Below are 20789 nucleotides of genomic sequence, written 5' to 3' on the forward strand. Positions count from 1 at the left end.
GCTGGGCTCAATTAGGAAGACTCCACCGCGTAAAGAAGAGTCGGCATGAGTGACCTCATACCACCTCTTGAGGGGCTAGTTGTATAGGATAGCTCCCGCTGAACTATCGCCCAGCTCCCAGGGTGCGCACTCATTGCCGAGAGAACAACTAAGAAGGGCTCACCGGCCCGATAGAGTCAGCCCGCAGAGCTGACCAGGCCAAACTCTCCACAAAGGAGATCGTACACCTGTAAATAGAGGGCAAAGTACAATGAAAAGGAGGTGAGACACACAAGTTATTACACTCTCTACATCTCTCTAAGTACACTTTCTCTCTCTCTAAACACTCTCTAACTTAGGCATCGGAGGGGGGTTCCTCGAACCACCCCCGAGGGCAGTTTACGTGTGTTGCCTTGTGTAGGTTGTCAACGAGACCCAGCTCACCCAGCAGAACCCTTGGATCCATACCTGGAACATCATCGAGAGAAGTTCAAAAATAAAACTTCATTTTTCACATCTTTCTTTTTTAGGAGAAAGTCGATACCCTCCACTCATGATAAAAATGACAAAAAAATTTTGTTGAATTTGCATTTTTAGTTTCTTGTGTCTTCACACACACTCAAAATACACACATACACATACAACCACAAGTCATACACGTGCCATGTCATAATAAGTTAAGCTTGGTCAAGTCAATCATAGTCTATACGAGTCCCTTGGAAAATTTTATTTTGCAGGTCTTATCTGCAGCCCGTTTTCGGAGAAAAGCGAATTATCTACATCCCACATTCGGAGATAAGTGAACCATCTACAGTCCGCGTTCGAGGAAAAGCGGACTATCTATAGCCCACGTTCGGGAAAAAGCGAACTATCTACAGTCCGCGTTCGGGGAAAAGCGAACCATCATCATTCTTTAAATACTCAATGATCATTATTCAATAGGCTTCTCGAAGCAGAGTAGCTCACGATAGGACTCCCGAAGCGAGGAAACTATCTCCTATCAGACAAGTTTTTCACAAGGCGTAGAAAATTGTCGGTCGCTGCTACCTCTCAAGATGAAGAAGTTAGCGATTATGTCCCAAGGCGTGGACGTTTAGTGTTATTCCCGGAGTATGGAATTTCACTTTGTGTGCTACACGAAGCGAAGTAGCCCACGATAGATTTTCCCGAGACGGGGAAACTATATTAAATCACTAGTTTTTCATAAAGAGTAGAAAATTGTCGATCCTCTCGACGCGTATAAGTCAGCAATTATATCATCTAACAGCGTTCCCGAGGCGTGGAATCATCATCTAAAAACATTCTCTAGGCGAGGAAAAATCATCATCTAACAGCGTTCCCGAGGCGTGGAAACATCATCTAACAACATTCTCGAGACGGGGAAAAATCGTCATCTAACAGCGTTCCCAAGGCGTGGAAACATCATCTAACAACATTCCCGAGGTGTGGAAAAATCATCATCTAACATTATTCCCGAGGCGTGAAAAAATAACATCCGCGGAATTTCTCGAGGCGTAGGAAGCCACCAAACGTGTTTGTTGCCATGTACTGGTGTCAAATACGTATTTTATCTCTTACTCTTTTATATGTGGAACTAACGATGTTCTATAGGTATCGGCGTATACAGAGTGGTTTAGGATCAGAGACGTCTTAAATCATTCTCCGTCCCTATCGACTACTTTAACTATCATTTTTGTAACTTAAGTTTCTACAAACTCAGTGAAAGTGGGGGCTTCTGTAGACACCTAAAAATGTCTCCCCAAAACAAAACCCGAAGATGAACAACCTTTCACCGACGTTATTGGTCGGGTTGATTATTTAATTTTTTGGAGTGCTTAAATCCATATTACATTCAATACATTTCATAAACCAACCCAATTCTTAGCCCAATTCCCAAAACCATAACTTATTTTCCTCTTTTCGTATCCACGTCACAAAACCGAGCTAAACTGATTTTATGGCCCTATAATTTTGTTCCAAATATTATTTGGTTGGATAGGCCTTGAAAAAAGGTTTTCAACGACATATCATAAGCCCAATTCCGATCTAAAACAAAAAAGATATGAGCAAAACACTAAAACTCGACCCAAAACCGACACCCTTGCACTAAAACGGCCATATCTTAAAATCTACTAATTATTTTGACCTGATTCTAATTGGGTTGGAAAGTAGACTTGATAATATTTCCAACTATATGTTATATACCTTATTCCTAGTAATAGATCAAAAGTTATCATAGTTTTTAAAACGCGTAAAACACAGGAATTTACCGCACCACGACAATACGTGACGTGGCACGGCACTCTGTACCGTGTCATGGTATTATTTTTTTCTGGGCTTTCCTCCACGGCGACTTCACTTCTAGGGTTCCGTGCTTCATCCCACATATTTTCTCTATAAATACGAGGCTAATTTCCTCAGTTTCGAGGGACTAAAAATCATTCTATCTTTCTTTTTGGACACCAAAAATCATTCTCTCTCCCTCTACACCAACAAACATTCTATTTTCCCTCTCTTGCTTGAGCCTAATTACTAGTCACCCTATTCTTCAAAAATGCATCCCCTAAGCACTCCTCGAAGTCCGTACTTAACCCAAAGTTCCGTACTTAAACCAAGGCATGAAAGGTAGAATTGTTTGAGGGTTTGGCCCCAAATCAACTCTATTCCATTTTGAATTAATTTCTGTTAATTATTATTATTTTTCCTTGAAGTTATTAACATGTTTGTTGTTTTGTAGTTGCAAGAAAACTAAATTAAAGTAAGGAATTATGTTCCTTTTGTTCCTATTATATTTCTAACGATTTCTCAATATGTTGCTGTAGAGTAATTGTTGTGATTATTGTTAAATTGCTTCCAATATTAATTTTCGTTTCTATTATTATTATTATTATTATTATTATTATTATGATCACCATATTGCATGTTTAAAGGGAATATGTAATTGAAAATCATGCCTAATAAGATAATTTGGACAACCGGTTTAGTTTCCTTTTTAATCTTGTTGTTTAATCGAATTGAACACAATATTATAGAATTATATGTGCATTAACATTCAACCAATTTAGCATAATAATAGTTTGGAGCAAATTAAATCTTTGTTTGAATGCCTTTGGATCGCAGGAATTACTTTTCACTATAAGAATTGAGTAGAGGCCATTATAGGCGAATGTAACTCCATGTCTCACTTCGTACCATCATCGCCGATCCTCCTTTTGTGGTTCCGAACCATATGGAGTTAGTAATCTCATGGATTATGAATCTTCACGGGTCAATCGTTGTTGCCTATCAATCTCCCTTTATTCGTGGTTGTCTTTTATGATCCGTGAACGATTTACAAGTTCCTCAAAAACTTGTTGGCGGCTACCTACTTTCCTTGCTCCTAATCGTATATGTTAATTCTCACTTCTTATGAGTCTTAAGCATATTCACCACTATGCTTAACGTAGGAGCGCTTCGTGCTTCGTATGACGCCTACACATACTAAGATTAGTTGTTGCTAATGTGGCGCGACACTTTGGCGAAAAGTTGAAAAGCCAAGTGTCGTTGTCTCGTGGCATGGCTAAACGACAAGTGTCATTGTCTCGTGATCGGGATAAACTAATAATTAATCTTATACCTATGAAATATAGGTATTTTATCGGAAATAAAACTCTAAACCAACAATTTTTATCCTACAAAACTATCCATTTTTTATTGAAAATAAAACTCTAATTTAACTTTTTTTTTATCCTAGTTTTTATCCTATTAAAAAAATACAACTTTTTAATTCCTATAAATATATCCAAATGGACCTACGTTTCATAATAATATTAGTTGTTGCCAACGTGGCGCAAGACTTAGCGAAAAGTTGAAAAGCCAAGTATCGTTGTAACACCCCGACCCCAAACAGATTAGGGAGGGGCCTATTGTCACGAAATGCGCATCGAGGGCCAACAACTGTCCCACAAACCAACACGAGTCCTTCCGGCGCATTTTGTCCTCACTCATGCGCACCCCGAGAAAACTTCCCAGGAGGTCACCCATCCCAAGACTACTCCCAGCCAAGCACGCTTAACTATGGAGTATTCTTAGCATATGAGCTCCCTAAAAGGAAGATGCATCTTATTTATATGAGTAGTATATCAAACTCCTTTAAAGCAATCATGAGGGGTATTACATACACCCCCACTTGAGAACGGCAACGCCCTCGTTGCGCCTGGAAAGCTAGGGACTCCAGTATTACGCCTAATGGCAACTGGGTAGCCAAAGTGTTACATCCAGTCTGGCTATGGCCATATGGCCCCGGAATTCTCTCCCGCTAAGTGACTGACATAGGATTAATTATCCACGGTCAGCACGCGGTCGCAGGGTTGCTCTGATACCATTTGTAACACCCCGACCCCAAACAGATTAGGGAGGGGCCTATTGTCACGAAATGCGCATCGAGGGCCAACAACTGTCCCCACAAACCAACACGAGTCCTTCCGGCGCATTTTGTTCTCACTCATGCGCACCCCGAGAAAACTTCCCAGGAGGTCACCCATCCCAAGACTACTCCCAGTCAAGCACGTTTAACTATGGAGTATTCTTAGCATATGAGCTCCCTAAAAGGAAGATGCATCTTGTTTATATGAGTAGTATATCAAACTCCTTTAAAGCAATCATGAGGGGTATTACAATCGTTGTCTCGTAGCATGACTAAAAGTTTAGCTTTATATATTAATTATATGATATGATATATTAAATAATTCATTTCCATACGAGTAATGAGTTTTGTTTAAATTGTTAGTTTAAAATTCAATTTGGATAGAATTTTAGGATAAAATAATTAGTTTAGAGTTTTATTTTCGATAAAACACCAACATTTCAGATGTACAAATTGAATTATAATTTTATTCAAAAAAAATTATTAGATAATAAAATATCCATTTATAATATATACTAATCGGTTAAAATAATATACTTCACAATCTAGTAGAACTGGAAGCGTTAGCGGAATTACGCCTGAACGGGAGGCTACTTAACTTCGACTGGCAAAGTCAAGCTTTACCAAGGTCTAAAAGTTAAATTTAAGTCATTCAAACATCCAAGAAGTTGTTTTAACCTAAGCGCAAACTAAGTGAAGAAAAAAAAAACAAATGAACTTAAACATAAGAAAATCAATTACATTCAAAAGCCAAGGGCAGAACAACCCTTATCTGCCAAACTGAAATCAAACTAAACCAAATTCAAAGCACTTAAACAAACAACTAACAACAAAGGCATACAAGCCCAAATGTTGGTTTCTAAACTCAGAATTCCCAACCCAACATCACATAGATCAAATAAACAGATAGATGAACCTGCAAATTACAACAACGTTCCACAATCAGTGGGGAGCAACTAGCAGTTCTCCCTCAAATTAGAAATATAAAATTTTAGACTTAAATTAATAGAAAGAAACCACAATCACAAACAACTTGTAAACTCAAATGAAATCACTTAAAACCATCAAACCATAAAACTATAAAATATGTTGCAATAAACTTAAAATAAGAAATTGATATTAAAACACTTAATTTCAATCATAATTTATATAAGCTTCAAATTAAGTAATAATTTCATAGTTTCAATATTTCAAACTCAAAACATTCAAAACAGCAGAACTGGCATGGAGGGAACATTAGTGGCCTCGCAATCCACTTCCTAAGGTTTGTCAGGACGAACCCCCGGTCATTTCGCAGAGACCGTGTCTAAGATTGGCCAACTCACGGTTATGGGTAGATGCCTATAAGGTCTTATACACCCCCGGACGACAACAATTAATCCAGGTTGAGCTACCTAAGACTCGCAATCCAGGTAGTTAGCATGTTCATTAACCATCAGGAAGCAACTCGGCCTCACACCCGACTATGGCCCCACACATAATTCAAAAATCATTTAAAATACTTAATATAATATATTTCACTTGGAAATCTGCGGAGAAGCCCAAATGGTCTTACACTCAATTCAAACTGCATATGAAAATCATATTTCCTTAATTCAATTGAAACTCCGATTTAAAAATACATTTCACCGTAATAAATCACAAAAGGTATCATCTGAGTTCGGGAATATAATTAATTATTGGAATCAATAATTAAGTGGATTCACAACTCTTGGCGAAGTAATGCTAAAGACAGTGTTATTCTTCTCTAAAGCATTACGACATCGACATTACAATTACAACTCACACATTCAACACACATCAAAATATTTTACTTTGGGGTTTATAATACCCAAAAATTCACACATCACTTATTTCAAATATAATTTCAGCAAATATATAATAGTTATAATAAAAATCCCATTAATTCATTTGATAAAACCAAAATTCCAAACTACAATTTCATTAAAAAATTAAAACAGGGCGGCAACATATAAGTCCAAAAATCATCACAAAAACCCAACCAAAGATGCTTCAAATGCAAAATAAAAATTAGAGCACATACATACACTCAATAGGCATCATATAAAACCATTTTGGACTTAAAATTCAAGAGAGAACATGCTTAAATAAAATCATAAACACAGCAACTCCAATTTAGGTTCTAGCAGTACCATTCACACAAAACACCCCCAAAACCAACCTTAATCATGAAACTAAGCTTAGCCCATTTTAGTACACACTCTAAAAACACAATAGGCCATGTTAAACATACATTTGCGCTTAGGAATCAAGGAATACACAACTGAAAGTCACCATCTTTCACACACCTAGCAGATTAGGGGCAGCAGCTATGTTGCACTAATTTAGGCACTTTAAACTATTCAAAATTATATAAAATCATGCCAAATCAATTAAGGGAATATCCTAACATGATGCTAATTCAAATTAGGCAATAAAATCAATCAAGATAATTAATTTAAGGCTTAAGAACAAAGATACACAAGCTGCCATAACAGATTGATGAATCAAAATACATGCTAATATAAAAGGTACAATTTGCCTAAAAACATGGAATTTCACTATGGTATAAACTCATAACAATCCTAACATGATAACCTAAAAGATAAATATTCAATTAATAACAAAAATTTGAGTTTAATATGCCCTAAACTGTTACTACACTCTCGGCCAAAACAGCACAAGCAACACTGCATTGGCTCACAAATTTAGTCATTTGGTGACCTTAAAGACCTCCGAATTTTACCCAAAATATATCAAATCGATCGTAAAACAATTCTCTACAATAATATGAAATATAATCATTGAAATTAAGTCAGGAATAAAAATCACCACAGAAATTGCACTCTTATACGCTCATAATCAGGTTATATAATCTGATTTTTAGTGCCCAAAAGCCATCACAAAACCTAATATAACCATATCAAAATATCACACAACAATGAGGGATTGATAGTAATGTAATTCAAGCATGAAAAACATGATTAAAACACCCAAAATCACCTTAATTGAATCTGACATACATATCAAGAACGAAAATCACAAATCAATCTAACCTTAACATGATTTCTTCCTATCAATTCAACCCTAAAACCTAGCATTTCTAATCTAAGGGAAGAAAGGCTAGTTACCTCTTAAAGCGTGACCAAATTATAGACTAGCACGAGGTGAGGAAAACCACTAATTCAGCCCCTAAACCCACGCACAAGCAGCCCCTTGAAAACCCCCAAAGTTCTTCAATTTTGACACTTTGAAAAAGGGGGAATTTGGGCACGAATTGGAGAAAATTTAAGCAGCATATTAGGATTTGATTTCCCCCTTGATTTACCTTTGAAACCAACGAATAAGGGAAGAGGAAGCGATGTGCTACGTTTTTTTGGTGAAGAAAACTGATGAAAGATAGCCTCATTTTGTACATAAAAGGAGAAGAGGAGGAGTTGGGCAGCCATAATTAGGTGTTATTACCATTGATTAGAGGAGGTTACTTAGGGTAAAATGATCAGCCACTAATCCCTCAAAGCTGCTGTGTAAATCAGCCCAAAATGGGCTCAAATGAAGCTCACAAACAAGCCTCATAATATATCGGTTCAAGGCTCTTCTTTTGGGCTTGATTGAATGGTTAATTTAGGATTAAGAATGGAATTAAGGAAGCTAATAAAAAATTGGAAAAATTGGCCGCAACAACACCAACTATGATAAAGGTGCGTGTAGCAGCACAACCTTTTAAGGGTGCGGTCTACAACACAAACTATGTAATTGGGTGCACATATTAGCATAAATAACACTAATGAACATTATTTTAACTTATATGATTTTCCATCATGCGTGACTAAATTACCTTCTATTTTATTTTTTCATTTAAGCATTTCTTAACCTCCACCATTTTATTAAGTGGATTCCTTCAAAAAAAATTTGTGCTATTATTTTCCTTTGTTCGCTTCTCCAATTACTTTTTCTAATATCGATCTTACATGATTGACTTAGTTTCCTTTCCTTTTCCACTTAGTTAAATACTAAATTGATAAATTAAAAAAATAATCATTTGAATACCTTTATTTTATAAGATTTCAGGATACATAGGTAACTTTCTAATACCAAACCCCACAAAATGATTCTAAATACTTAATTAAAAAAATAATTTTAGAATATGCCAAATTGATTTTCTTGTCTATTCAAAAAAAAAAAAAAAAAAAAAAAAATTGATTTTCTTGTTTTTGATGTACATTATTTAAATTGTGGAGGTTGGGAGAGAATAATTAAAGGGAAAAAATTAATGATAACGGAGGAGAAACTAATTCAATCATCACATGAGATGTAAAAAAAAAGTAATTGAAGAAACAAACAATAGAAAATAATGGCGACAACTTTTTGAAATAATTCAATTTAATGGTTATTACTTAATTACGTGAGATTAAAAATTAAGTAGAATGGAATTAAACAAATATATATTTAAACAAAAAAGCATTAAAATATATTTAAGATTTCACTTTCATAAGAAATCTAAATTTTGCAAATGTCATTTATGTTGTTATGTGCACCCAAGTGCATAGTTTGTGATGTTGAGTGCACCCTCGAAAGGTTGTGCTGCTACGCGCACCTTTGTCATAGTTGGTGTTGTTGCGGCCAATTTGTCCTAAAAAATTCTATCTTAATCAATTTATTCATGAAAATGTTAAGGGAAAACCCGACCCATCAACAAATTCTAGTTGGCCCAAAACTAGATTAGGAAAGGAATGCAACGAGAGACGAGTTGAAAACGCATTTTAAAAAGATAATTTTCACTATTGAAACTTAATTAATAATATCATATCAATAATAATTACAAAAATAATAATTAAAACAATAATTTAAATCACGACACAAAAATATATAAAGTTCTTATTCACAGAAAAGCGACATAAAAGAAATAAGAAAAGTGAAACCAATAATATTATTCATCTATAATGACCTAGATAATAAAAGGGTAATATAATGAGTTTTATAAATATAAAATAAAAGAATAGTTTGTAAATAATATCAATTTGACAAATGAGTTGACGGAATCACCCAATACAACTTATTTATCGATATTGATACGATTGAATGTAAAACGTCATTAAATTCATAGAATCATTTTATACCTATCAAATCGGCAGTTCAGTCAAGGAATCACCCATGATGACCCGTATCAATTGCGATAGGTTAAATATTAAAATTACATATAATTTAGTTACACTTACTGAATTAACGCTTAAGCTTAAGGAATCACCCCTTAAGGCTAATATCAATGCAGACATGTCAAATATAGTTGAAATGATTCCTCTCCCTTTTAAATCCCACAACATGTGTTACTATTTCAATTCTACAGTGTAGTGACTCTTTTACCCTTGCTTATTTTTTTTCCTTTTTTCTTTATTTCTTTTTTTATCCTGTTGCCCTTGTTGACTGCTGTAAAACAAAGAAGAAAATTACTTAATTTCCTCTTCCTCTCCCGAATTTCCTCACCTCCACTCATTTGTTTGACTACATTTCCCTTTCATTTTGATTTTTCAACATAACGATGCACCCCTTTCTTTCTCCTCCATTTAGACATGTACTCTGGATTCTCCATTGAAGCGACATCCGAGCTTTCTTCTCCATTGAAGCGACTTCTGAGCTTTCTTCTCCATTGAAGCAAGTTAGACTTCTTTATTATATCATCGAATTTGAACTTCTCAATCTAGGGATTATCGTAAAGGGTCGGGATTAAGAGTCACCTTTGTGTAATTTTTGCTATTAAAAAAATCTGATTAATTTTCAGAGAGGTTAAATTAATTATGTTTGCGCTGAATAAGATCAAAGAGAAAGCTGAAAAGGATGTTAGTAGAAGGAGAAGAAGATTTATAAAGTATGCTTTGATTTTCCGAATTTGTTAAATTTCCTAAATGATTTTGGAGCTATTTCACGGTGCACCCCTTTTTCCTCCATTGAAGCTTAATTGTGAGCTTTCTTTCCTCCATTGATGAAGCTTCCGAGGTAAGATCTGTTTTTCTTTATAATCGGATATTATTTTAAATGTCATTATAGTCAATTTAGGGTTATTCTTAGGTGGATTATTGAGCTATTAGTTCTTATCACTGAATTATTTTTAGCGAGAAATTTCCATGTTAGAAATTTGCTCTTCATATTCCTTAGGAGAAGAATTTATTTTAATAATTAAGTCAAATTTTGTTGTTAATGTGTTGCAGAACCCTTTAATGTTAGGATTAAACTATGAAAATGATTTTTTTTTTCGAAAAATATGAAAATGAAATTTTGATTATTGAGTATAATTTGGTAGCTAATGTGTTGTAAAACACTTAGTGTTAGGATGAAACTATGAAAATGGAATTTTGATAATTGAGTCAATTTTGTTGCTAATGTGTTGAAGAACGCTTTAATGTTAAAATGGAACTGTGATTGTAAAAAAAATTTATCAAATACTTAAATGTAGGTATGAAACTATGAAAATGGAATTTAATTTAATAATTGAGACAATTTGGGTTGCTAATGTGTTGGCTGAAAAAGGATTGTAAAGGCTGATGATTTGGTGGTCATTTTAGTGATTGAATCTTAGCTCCAAGCTGCAAAGGTTAAATCCTCTAGATGCTTAATTATTGAAGCAAGAAAATTCCATTCAATGGGTGTAGAAAATGGATGATAAGAGTAGCACATAGTAGTAATGGTGGGATACTGGGATGATTTAAAATGATATGGAAAAACAAAAGAAAATATCATCCATATATGCTACAAGAATACGCGAAGGTTGTTGAGTTGCTAGCATGCTATTGCTACAAGGCTATTTTGGAGGGCGAGTTTGTGATGAGAAGTCTCTTTAGGTATGGTAATTGGGTTGTTTGTGGTCTAATATATCTTCTTAAGGTGCTTTAGTGACAACCCCTGTGAAAGTAATGTTATTTACCCTGAAATTCACCTATCTGATATACCGCATTTGTTTTAGTTAATTAGTTCATTTATTTGTGTAACTAAATGCTCTCTGGGAAATGTATTTATTAAAATGGTATTTCGCAAAAAAGATTCAACCGCCATAATCATTTCAAACAGATCTGATTCTCTTTTCTCAATTCAATACTTAACTGAGAGTGTGTCAAAACTCCAAGTTCAAATATGACGCCAATCTTCGAGTATTTCTTATTGTGTAAAATTGGACCTGAGATGAGAAAAAAGGATTCTATGGCACCAATTATGGATATTTGCCTTCGTTTCTTCATCAGTATCCTCCTTTCAATCATACTTTCTATTCTCCTCCTCCCCAGTATACCTTTACTAAACTAATGGCAATAATATTTGGGGTTGATGAAGAATTGGTAGCATAATCATCCTTTTTTTAATCACATTTTGAAGCAGGAACTAATTGCTTAGTAAAGGCTGAATTTTTTCAAAGCATAGGGTGTTGTTGCTAGGGTATATGTGTCAAAGTATTTTAACATCAATCTTATGTTGGTTTGTATGTATCTGGGAGGGATGTCTATGTCCAGACTACAATGCATCGTATTATTGGTGATTGTGGGATTATGTGAATGATTGATGTGATTTATGATAGTGTGGATTGAATCTTTGGCTGATCTGTTTTGATGGTAATTTGGACTCTGATTGTGTTTTATCGAGAATTTATGGAAAAAAAAACTCTTAGTGATTGTGGGATTATGTGAATGATAAATGTGATTTAAGATAGTGGATTGAATTTTGGGCTGATGTGTTTAGACGATAATTTGGACTCTGATTGTGTGTTATTGATAATTTCAGCAAAAAAAAAAACACTTTAGTTCAATCATCAATTCAATAAGCAATTGTGGTATTATGTGAATAATTAATGTGATTAAAAATAGCGGATAGAATTTTTGGCTGATCTGTTTATTTGGTGATTTGGACTCTAATTGTGTTATTGAGCATTTCAGCCCAAAACTAAAAAAAAAAAAAAAAAAAAAAAAACCAACACACACTTTAATTTAAATATCAATCCATTTACTGATTGTGGGATTATGTGAAAAAATATTGTGATTTAAGATGGTGGATTGTATTTTGTGGTTGATCTTAATGATCTAATAAGATGGTAATTTGTTATAGCCTTGGTTTATCTATTTGTGTTTTGGTTATGGTACAGTACATTCTTTCAATGGAGTTAATTCAATGCTATGTCAAGCATATCATAAGTGCCATCTTGAAGTTTCTAGCCTTAAAATTATTGGATCTATTTAGTTGAATATTGAGGACCAGTGGTAACCTGACATTTTTCTTTCCCTTGGTTTCACAGGATGAAAGAAGATGCAATCTTGGGTTGCCTCCAGAAGATCCCATTGCTGCAAAACCTTCTGAACCCATTGTTAAGGAGAAGAAGGTGGGTTCTTGTTAAGATGGGCATAGCTGTGAAGTTAATCTATATATTTAGAATTTGCCATTATTTTGATGTATTTATATACAACTTTCAGAGTATTTTGCCAGTTAAGCCTATTACAAAAGCAGAGCAAATGAGAGAGTGCCTTCGATCTTTAAAAAAGAATCATAAGGTGAATGATGTGTTCAATGATTTTGCTTGTTTGCACTCTAATTCTTGAATGTACATGTTTCATGAATATCAAATTCACAATATAGCCTTCATTCTTATTATTTTTTGTTGACGATTGCTAAACCAGGATGAGGATGCCAGCATAAAGAAAGCATTCCAGCACTTTTTACCTATGCAGGCATGTGGTGAAGAATCCAGCTGAGGAGAAGTTCAGAAAAACCAGATTTACTAACCAGGCTTTCATGTATGGGTTTGACATGCTATACTCATGGTCTAATGGTATGTTATAAAATGTTTCGTAATTTCTCTTTCCATAAATTTATCACATCATAGTATCACCGTTCTGTAATATAGGTAATCCATGTGTAAATGTGTGTTAACTATGAACCTAAGAATTTTGAAGGAAATATATCTGCTGTCGCTTAGCACAAAAAATTGCAATCCGGATTCTAATACCAAATTGATAAAATTAAGAAGAATTAAAAAAAATCTCGGATCTCACCATATGGGGTTTTCCCTCCCTGGTAACCCATCACTTAACATAGAAGCTAAGTAAACAGTTCTAGATTGTAAAAGTAGAAACACAAATGATGGCCTACATGCTTTTTACCACTGATAATTTTGATAAATCTGATTAAATTTATGCTGTAATGAAAGCTATCATTTGCACTTGTTCTGGTTGTTTCTGTAGGCTGTGCCATATATGCTGAGTATTTTATCGGAATAATTAGAGATGTGTTATGTTATTTTGCTTAGGTTCATAAATTGTCCTACACTGTTGATTGCTTTTTCTACTCGTGGTTTGGACCGTTGTTTTAATATGCTTGGTTCCTGCTTTTGTAATTCACCAATAACTTAGAGGACAAGATAATTGATGGCATAGTCTCTTAATGCAGAGAGTTAGGGCAGTGGGTTACTCTCGGCCTATCAATATCGCTGAAATGTTTTCCGAAGGGTTACTCTGATGTTGGTTATTCATATGTTTGTTTTTTTTATATTGGGTATATCTCTTTGTGTTATCTTTTTTGTTATGTCAGATTAATTGTGTTGAAATCAGAGGGATGGATCTAAAAAGCTATGGAGAATCGTAGCCTTCTGCACACTCAATTAAGGTACATTTTTTTGTTGCTTTTTTTCCCCCTGTAATTTGGGTTATAATGTGAGATTAATTGGGTTATATGTGTGGGATGAACTGGGTTATATTTCTTGGCTTAAAAAAGAGATACTTGGGATCGAAAAAATACTACTATTGAAATCAATTATAAAATCAGAAAGTCATGTTAAACCGCATGGATTAGATTACCCATAATAAATTGAGGAAATTTACTGCTATAGATATATACATCGTCGGTGATGAGTATGCGGTTGAACCTATTGATGAGCTTGAGATTTTTGATATCCTTTTTTTTGGGGGGGGGGGGGAATTTAAACTTGAAACTTGGAATTAAATGCCCATTATGCTAGATTATGCTAAGATAATGGGGTTTTAGTTGATTTTATGATTATAATTAGATTTTAAATCGAGGACATATGAAGTCTGGTGATTGATTAAGACTTAAGAGTTTCGGAGGATTTGAGGGGTTTTTATCTCCTCTTTTGCGGTTTTAATCGAATTTTTGGGTATTAAAATATTACTTATAAACTTATAATTTTTTTAGGATTGATTACTATAATTGCTAGGAATATGAGTTAATTAATTTCCAATTAGTTTTATTGGGGTTTATTTGGACCAACTTTTTAAAATAGTTAATAGTATTGAAGGAGTAGAACAACCCATTGACTTGCGGGGGAGGGAAAATGTCTTGGCTCATTCGTGTGTTATGTACTTGGTTTCATTCGATGCCATTGTTTTGAATTTTAATGTGTTTGTCGTATGTAGTTTGTCAAGTATTATATCTACAACCCTTTTAAAAAAAAAAGAGTATGCGTAATTTTAGAAACAATTAGTGTCGTTTCGAATTTGCCCTCGCCATTTTTTTTTGGCAATTGTCCTTTCAGTCCAAATTAATTTTTTTCCTCACAACTATTGAACTCTCTAACCATTCAATGTTCAAGTTGTCTCTCTCCCCTCTAAGGTGTTTCATTCTCTTTCACTTTGATTTTTCAACGGTGATGAAATAAATCTACACCCATTGAAACAAACACTACGTACTCTATATTCTCCATTCAAGTAAATATCAACTTTACAATCGTGAAGAAGATGGGTTGAGCGTCTTGAAATCTCGTCGCAAGAATGGAGTAGGAGCAATGAAACCCAAGGATAGGTTTTGGATTTGGAGCGTATCTTGAATTTGGAACTTGTATTTTAAGGTTTGAGTGTACTTAAGAAACACAAGTTATAAACAAAAGTTAAAAATAAACACGAATTGAGTGTAGTTAATGCTATTGCTAAATCAAACTACTAAATTTAATATTGCCAATATTTTTTTGTTGTTAATTTTTATCATAATTTTCTTTATTTGTGTCCTTGATAATTACTTATCTCAAAATTACACTAGAAATGGTTGGGTGGAGCAGAAACCTCCTGTTTTCCTTACCCCTTAACAAACATGGGAATTTGAGAGTTTGGTACTAAACTTTTCAATCCCACCTACACTCCTTATCAAACATATACCCCGTGATAGGTGTTGGTTGCATGGCTAAATATTTTCACTTCGTCCATCAGTCAATCTCTTAATAGTATCACTGATTGTCTTTTTAGGCCTTGGGCTTTGTTCATCGATAAGAAATTTACTACTTATTTTAGCATAGATAGATAGAGAGAGAGAAAGAGAGAGAGAGAGAGAGAGAGAGAGAGAGAGAGAGAGAGAGAGAGAGAGAGAGATGAGGAGGTAGTGTGTTAGAGAGAGAGAAACATTATTGAGAAGGTAGTGTGTTAGATAGATAGAGATAGAGACATTGAGGAGGTAGTGAGAAACTAGATTATATGAGCAAGAGATAGAGAAAAACATGAGGATGTAGTGTGTTACATGAGCATGAGAAAGACAAACATGATGAGGTTGTGTGAAACTAGATTAAATGTGTGTGTGTGTGTGTGTGTGTGTGTGTGTGTGTGTGTGTGTGTGTGTGTGTGAGAGAGAGAGAGAGAGATGGGAAGGTAGTGTGAAACTAGATTAGATGAGCAAGAGAGAGGGAGAGAGAGGGAGAAAGAGAGAGCAAGAGAGATGGGAAGGTAGTGTGAAACTAGATTAGATGAGCAAGAGAGGGAGAAAGAGAGAGAGAGAGAGAGAGAGAGAGAGAGGGTGGAAGGAAATGGAGTGAAAATTTTTAAACAAAAGGTTGGAGTTAGAATTAGAAGTAAAAGAAGGGAATGAGAATGAGTAGAATCTAAATGATGCCTGTTGCACCTTGATGACCATTCTGTTATATCGCCTTCCATAAGCCGAGTCCTCTTCTTGCTCTCTGGTCTTTTATGCTATACATAAAAGGATAGATTTGATATGTGGTTATAATAGGTGTTTTACTGTGGAAGATGGATATCATGTATATTCTTGTTGGCTTTCTTGTTATGCTCAATTCATCAATTAGATATTTGATGTATTGTAATAAATATCTAGGATACGTCAAAATATCTGATAATTCTCCGGTGATCCTAGCAAAGCATAGGTGTAAATAACTGTTATATAATCATATGTAATTGTATTCTGTTTAGGGGTATTATGTATATTAGACTTAGACATTCATTAGTCAATGTTGTTAAGGAGTGTACTGTGGGAAGTTAATTCTGCTGTATGCTTGTTTGGCTTATACTTGGAATTCATATGAATGTTTTATCATGTGTCCTTGTAAGTCTTGTTAATATGTCGTGCAGTAAAGGGGTGTGTAGAATAATGAATAAGCTTTGTATCAATTTTAAAAGTTGAACCATGAGTGCTTGCTTGTCTATACCCTTAAATGTGGCTCTAATTAGATAATTTAATGTACACTACGTAGGAATTGTTTAATGAACATCTGAGTATTATATAATTTTCGTATTTGGTAATTAATTTATTTTATGAATAGTGTAGATTATTGCAGATTTGCAGGTGTTGAAAATGTCTCATTTTGGGTAAAATTTTGCTTACCTATTCTACATATGTTTTTTTTTTTTTTCAGGAATAATTGGATATTTTCTTACCCAAGGACTTGTGTAAATCACCTACTAATATTATAGTATAATTAGTTGAGTACTCTTCTATCTTGTGATTTTGAGAGGCGACTCAAAATTCTTATCTTAATTGGATGATTGTTTTGTATGAGGATTTTTGGCGATGTCTATTTGGTTTATCAATGCTATATATAGAACAGTTGAGAAAAATGTGTATCCTATTGCTTTCAATTATTTATACTACTATTTATTTGCTACTTAGAAAAGGTACTTAACCTGTTTAATTGTCATTAACGAATGTATTAAACCATCCCATAATATCAGTTATCATTATGTCATGTATATGCATTGTAGTATTGCACTGTGTATGGCTGAATACAATCAATGTCACTCTTGATAGATGAATTTTGTTCTTACTTTTCACTATTACATGCAGATCTGATATCTTGTTTGAGTTTTAATGCTTGATACTCTTAAAAAATCTTGAAAAAATTAAGAGGAAAATGGTCCATAGTTATTCTACAGAAAACTGGACACGTTTTTTTTATTGTTATTTATTATGGTGATTTATTTCAAAATTCCCTTTGCAGTTTATATGAATACCAATTTATCAAACTTTAATACTTGTAGTTTCATTTAGCTAGATATATTCATATTATGCTTTGAAAGTTTCTTTTGTATTTTCTCCACACTTTTGCTAATTACAAAACACCTTTTTTTTTTCTTCACAATACCAATATTTTCAAACAATAACTATAGCAATTACTATTACTCATTTGCTTACACTACAAATTATCAATACTCGGTTCTACTTTATTAGGCTACCATGCGCATGAAGAATTTAACATCAATTTTCAAAACTAAACCCATAACCCAACCTACAAATAAATCAAATTAGTAATACATCTATTATAAATTAAAATTAATAACAACAATCCATTCTTGTTTATTGGACTATCGCGTGCGATGGCTCAACTAGTAAAACTCAAATATGAAACCTTTTAAATAATAACATTGAATCGTTTTGTCAAAATATTAGGATGTCAAAAGCTTGGGATGACCCTTTAATCAAAATAGTAATAAACATTTAAATTTAGAAATTGATATTTAAATAAGAAATTAGGTTTAATAGGTTAAAATGCACATAAAATAGTGGTTCGAAAATACGGGGTGTTACAAATACTCTATGAGTATTTTTTTATTTTTTAAGTTTAGATTTATGTATTTATTTTAAAAGTTCAAGATTAGTTAATAACTGTGTTAGTTAGGTTTTATTTACGATTTAATATTTTGTTTACAAAAATTAAGGTTTAATTATGTATATTGTATTAATAAGTAGAAAAAATTGATAACAATAATCCCAACTTTCACGTATTTGCTTTAAATAATCCCAACTTTGAGGGTCATCCTCTCAAAATAGTCCCGAGTGACCGGTAACCGATTAAAGAGATTTTTTTTTTTTTGGATTTTGTAACACGTGTCACCATATGATTAGTTGAAATATTTTTTTAAAAAATTAAAACAAAAAACATCATCCCCAATCCACGACAACCCCCACCACTTGCAAGAAGCTTTCTCCCACGGCCAGCCCAGGTTTCCCCCAACCCAAACCGCCGCGCCCAGCCCCCCTCCCCCGCTCTGGCACTCTCCTTCCCGGCATACCTTCCCCCAAAACCACCAAACCCGCCCACCCTAAACCCACAAAAAACCAAAAAACGACCTCCCTGCCACTAAAAACCCAAAAGGCCGTTTTGGGGTTTTTAGCGGCGGGGAGGTTGTTTTTAGGGATTTTGGGGGTTTAAAGGTGGGCGGATTTGGTGGTTTCGGGGAAGGGGAGCTGACACGAGGGTAGGAAGAGCTGCCGGCGTGGGGAAAGCGGTTTCTAGCCAGCGCAAGGGAGGGAGGTCCCGGCCGCTGCATTGGTGATGGCGAAGGTGGAGCGCGGAGGCTGGCAGCTTTTCTAATTTTTTTTTTTTAAAAAATAGATTTTTTTTATTTAAATAAAATTATTTAAGTTTTTCTCATTTTTTATGTTTCAACCAATACATGGTGACACGTGTCACCTTAACCTATTATATTCCTTCCATTTTTAAATATTTGTTTCATTTCTCCATGCGCGGTGTTTTAGGATAAATTGGAGAAAGTAATAAAATATGGAGGTAGTAGGGTACGTGGAAGAATACAAAATTGTAAAAAAAAAAAAAAAAAAAAAAAAAAAAAAAATCAAAAATAGTGGAGAGAATTGGAGGAGAGATAATATGAAATTAATAAAAGGATTTTTTGTAAATTACCACCCCAAAATGTACCATATATTGAAATAACCACCCATTTTTTTTGAAATTAAAAATAACCACCCATATTTTACAATTTATGTAGGTTTTACCACCCGACCTACACTCCGACCAGTTTTCCGGGCATGGGCCCCACATAACGGCTATTTTTTTTATTTTTATAAAAGTTGTTTCTCGATTTATTTCCTCCCTTGTTTCACAAACTACTCCTAAACTTAAAATTCTTCATTTTTTCCACAAATTCTACCAATTTTTACTCCAAGTTTTGCAAATTGACAAGGGAATCCTTTGAAGAATGCACTTAAATTTTTTTACACCAATTTGTACAGCAAGGTAATTGAAGAACGCACTTAATTTTTATTTTTTTTAGCTATTTTCCAATGTTTAATGAAGTAGAATTCAAGTTATACGATATTTGTTGTTTGGAATGTGTTTTATTAGGAACTTAATGATGAAATCGTTGTTTGATTCATTCAATTTGACTTGAATTGGAAATTAGGGTTCTTCATAATGAAATTGTGGGGCACATGCTTGGAAGACTGGCCTGAGTATAGGTCGGGATGGTAAAACCTATAGTTTTGTAAAATATGGGTGGTTATCTTTAATTTCAACAAAAATGGGTGGTTATTTCAACACATGTTAAATTTTAGGGTGGTAATTTACAAAAAATCCTTAATAAAATATGATTCATGGTGGGTCCACTAGGTGAGAGAAATGAATTAAATATTGTAAAAACTTTCCAAACAAGAAAATGGAGCAAGTATTTAAAAACGGCTGGAAATGAAAAGTGAAGCAAGTATTTAAAAACCGAGGGAGTAACAGGTTAAGGACCAAAGAAAGCGAATACACCCTTAAGTTGAGATTATTTAAAACGGATATCTGAAAGTTGGGATTATTTTTACCAATTTTTCTTAATAAGTTTACTTATTATGATTATTAATTAATATTACACATAACTTGTATGTTAAAAAAAAAAAAAAAAAAAAAAAAAAAAAAAAAAAAAATCAATATTGCATTGCTTTGAAAATGATGCCCACAAGTCCAAGATTTTGTCCTTTTTTTTAGTTCATGGTTAAAATTAAGCGTGAGCGTAGCAGGGTACATTGTAAAAATCTCAGGATGGAACCGGAACCCGTTGCAACAAGTTCATAAAATTAGGAACCGGAACTGGAACCTGTTCAACAGGTTCCTAAAGATTGGGAACCGGAACCTGCAGGTTTCGGTTCCGGAACAGGGTACCCAGTCTTTCGAAGTAAGCTTAATAGTTACTTGATGAAAAATTACAAATACTTATATTAATATCATTAATTAAACCTTTAAGAGTAAGATGAAAAATGAATAAGAGGAGGGAGAGAGGTAGGTGACGGATTTTATACAATTTTGATATAGGATTCGGCTTCATGTACCCTATAGGTAACCTATACTAACAAGGTACCCTACAGGTAGTGGGTCCAAAATTTTATTACCCGGTACCGAAACCTGTTGCAACAGATTCCCAATTTT

The 20789-nt window shown here is 34.0% G+C and overlaps 1 long non-coding RNA gene across 1 annotated transcript; it reads left to right on the forward strand.

Annotated features, from left to right (window-relative positions):
- Nucleotides 1-12699: 12699 nt before the first annotated feature.
- LOC145579309 (uncharacterized) lies at nt 12700-13183 on the forward strand. The gene is made up of 3 exons (XR_014099115.1): nt 12700-12740; nt 12832-12909; nt 13036-13183. It is a non-coding gene; the product is annotated as an uncharacterized LOC145579309 (long non-coding RNA).
- Nucleotides 13184-20789: the final 7606 nt, after the last annotated feature.

This window comes from Chenopodium album, chromosome 14 (assembly GCF_948465745.1).
Source record: "Chenopodium album chromosome 14, dcCheAlbu1.1, whole genome shotgun sequence".
In the NCBI taxonomy this organism is placed as follows: domain Eukaryota; kingdom Viridiplantae; phylum Streptophyta; class Magnoliopsida; order Caryophyllales; family Amaranthaceae; genus Chenopodium; species Chenopodium album.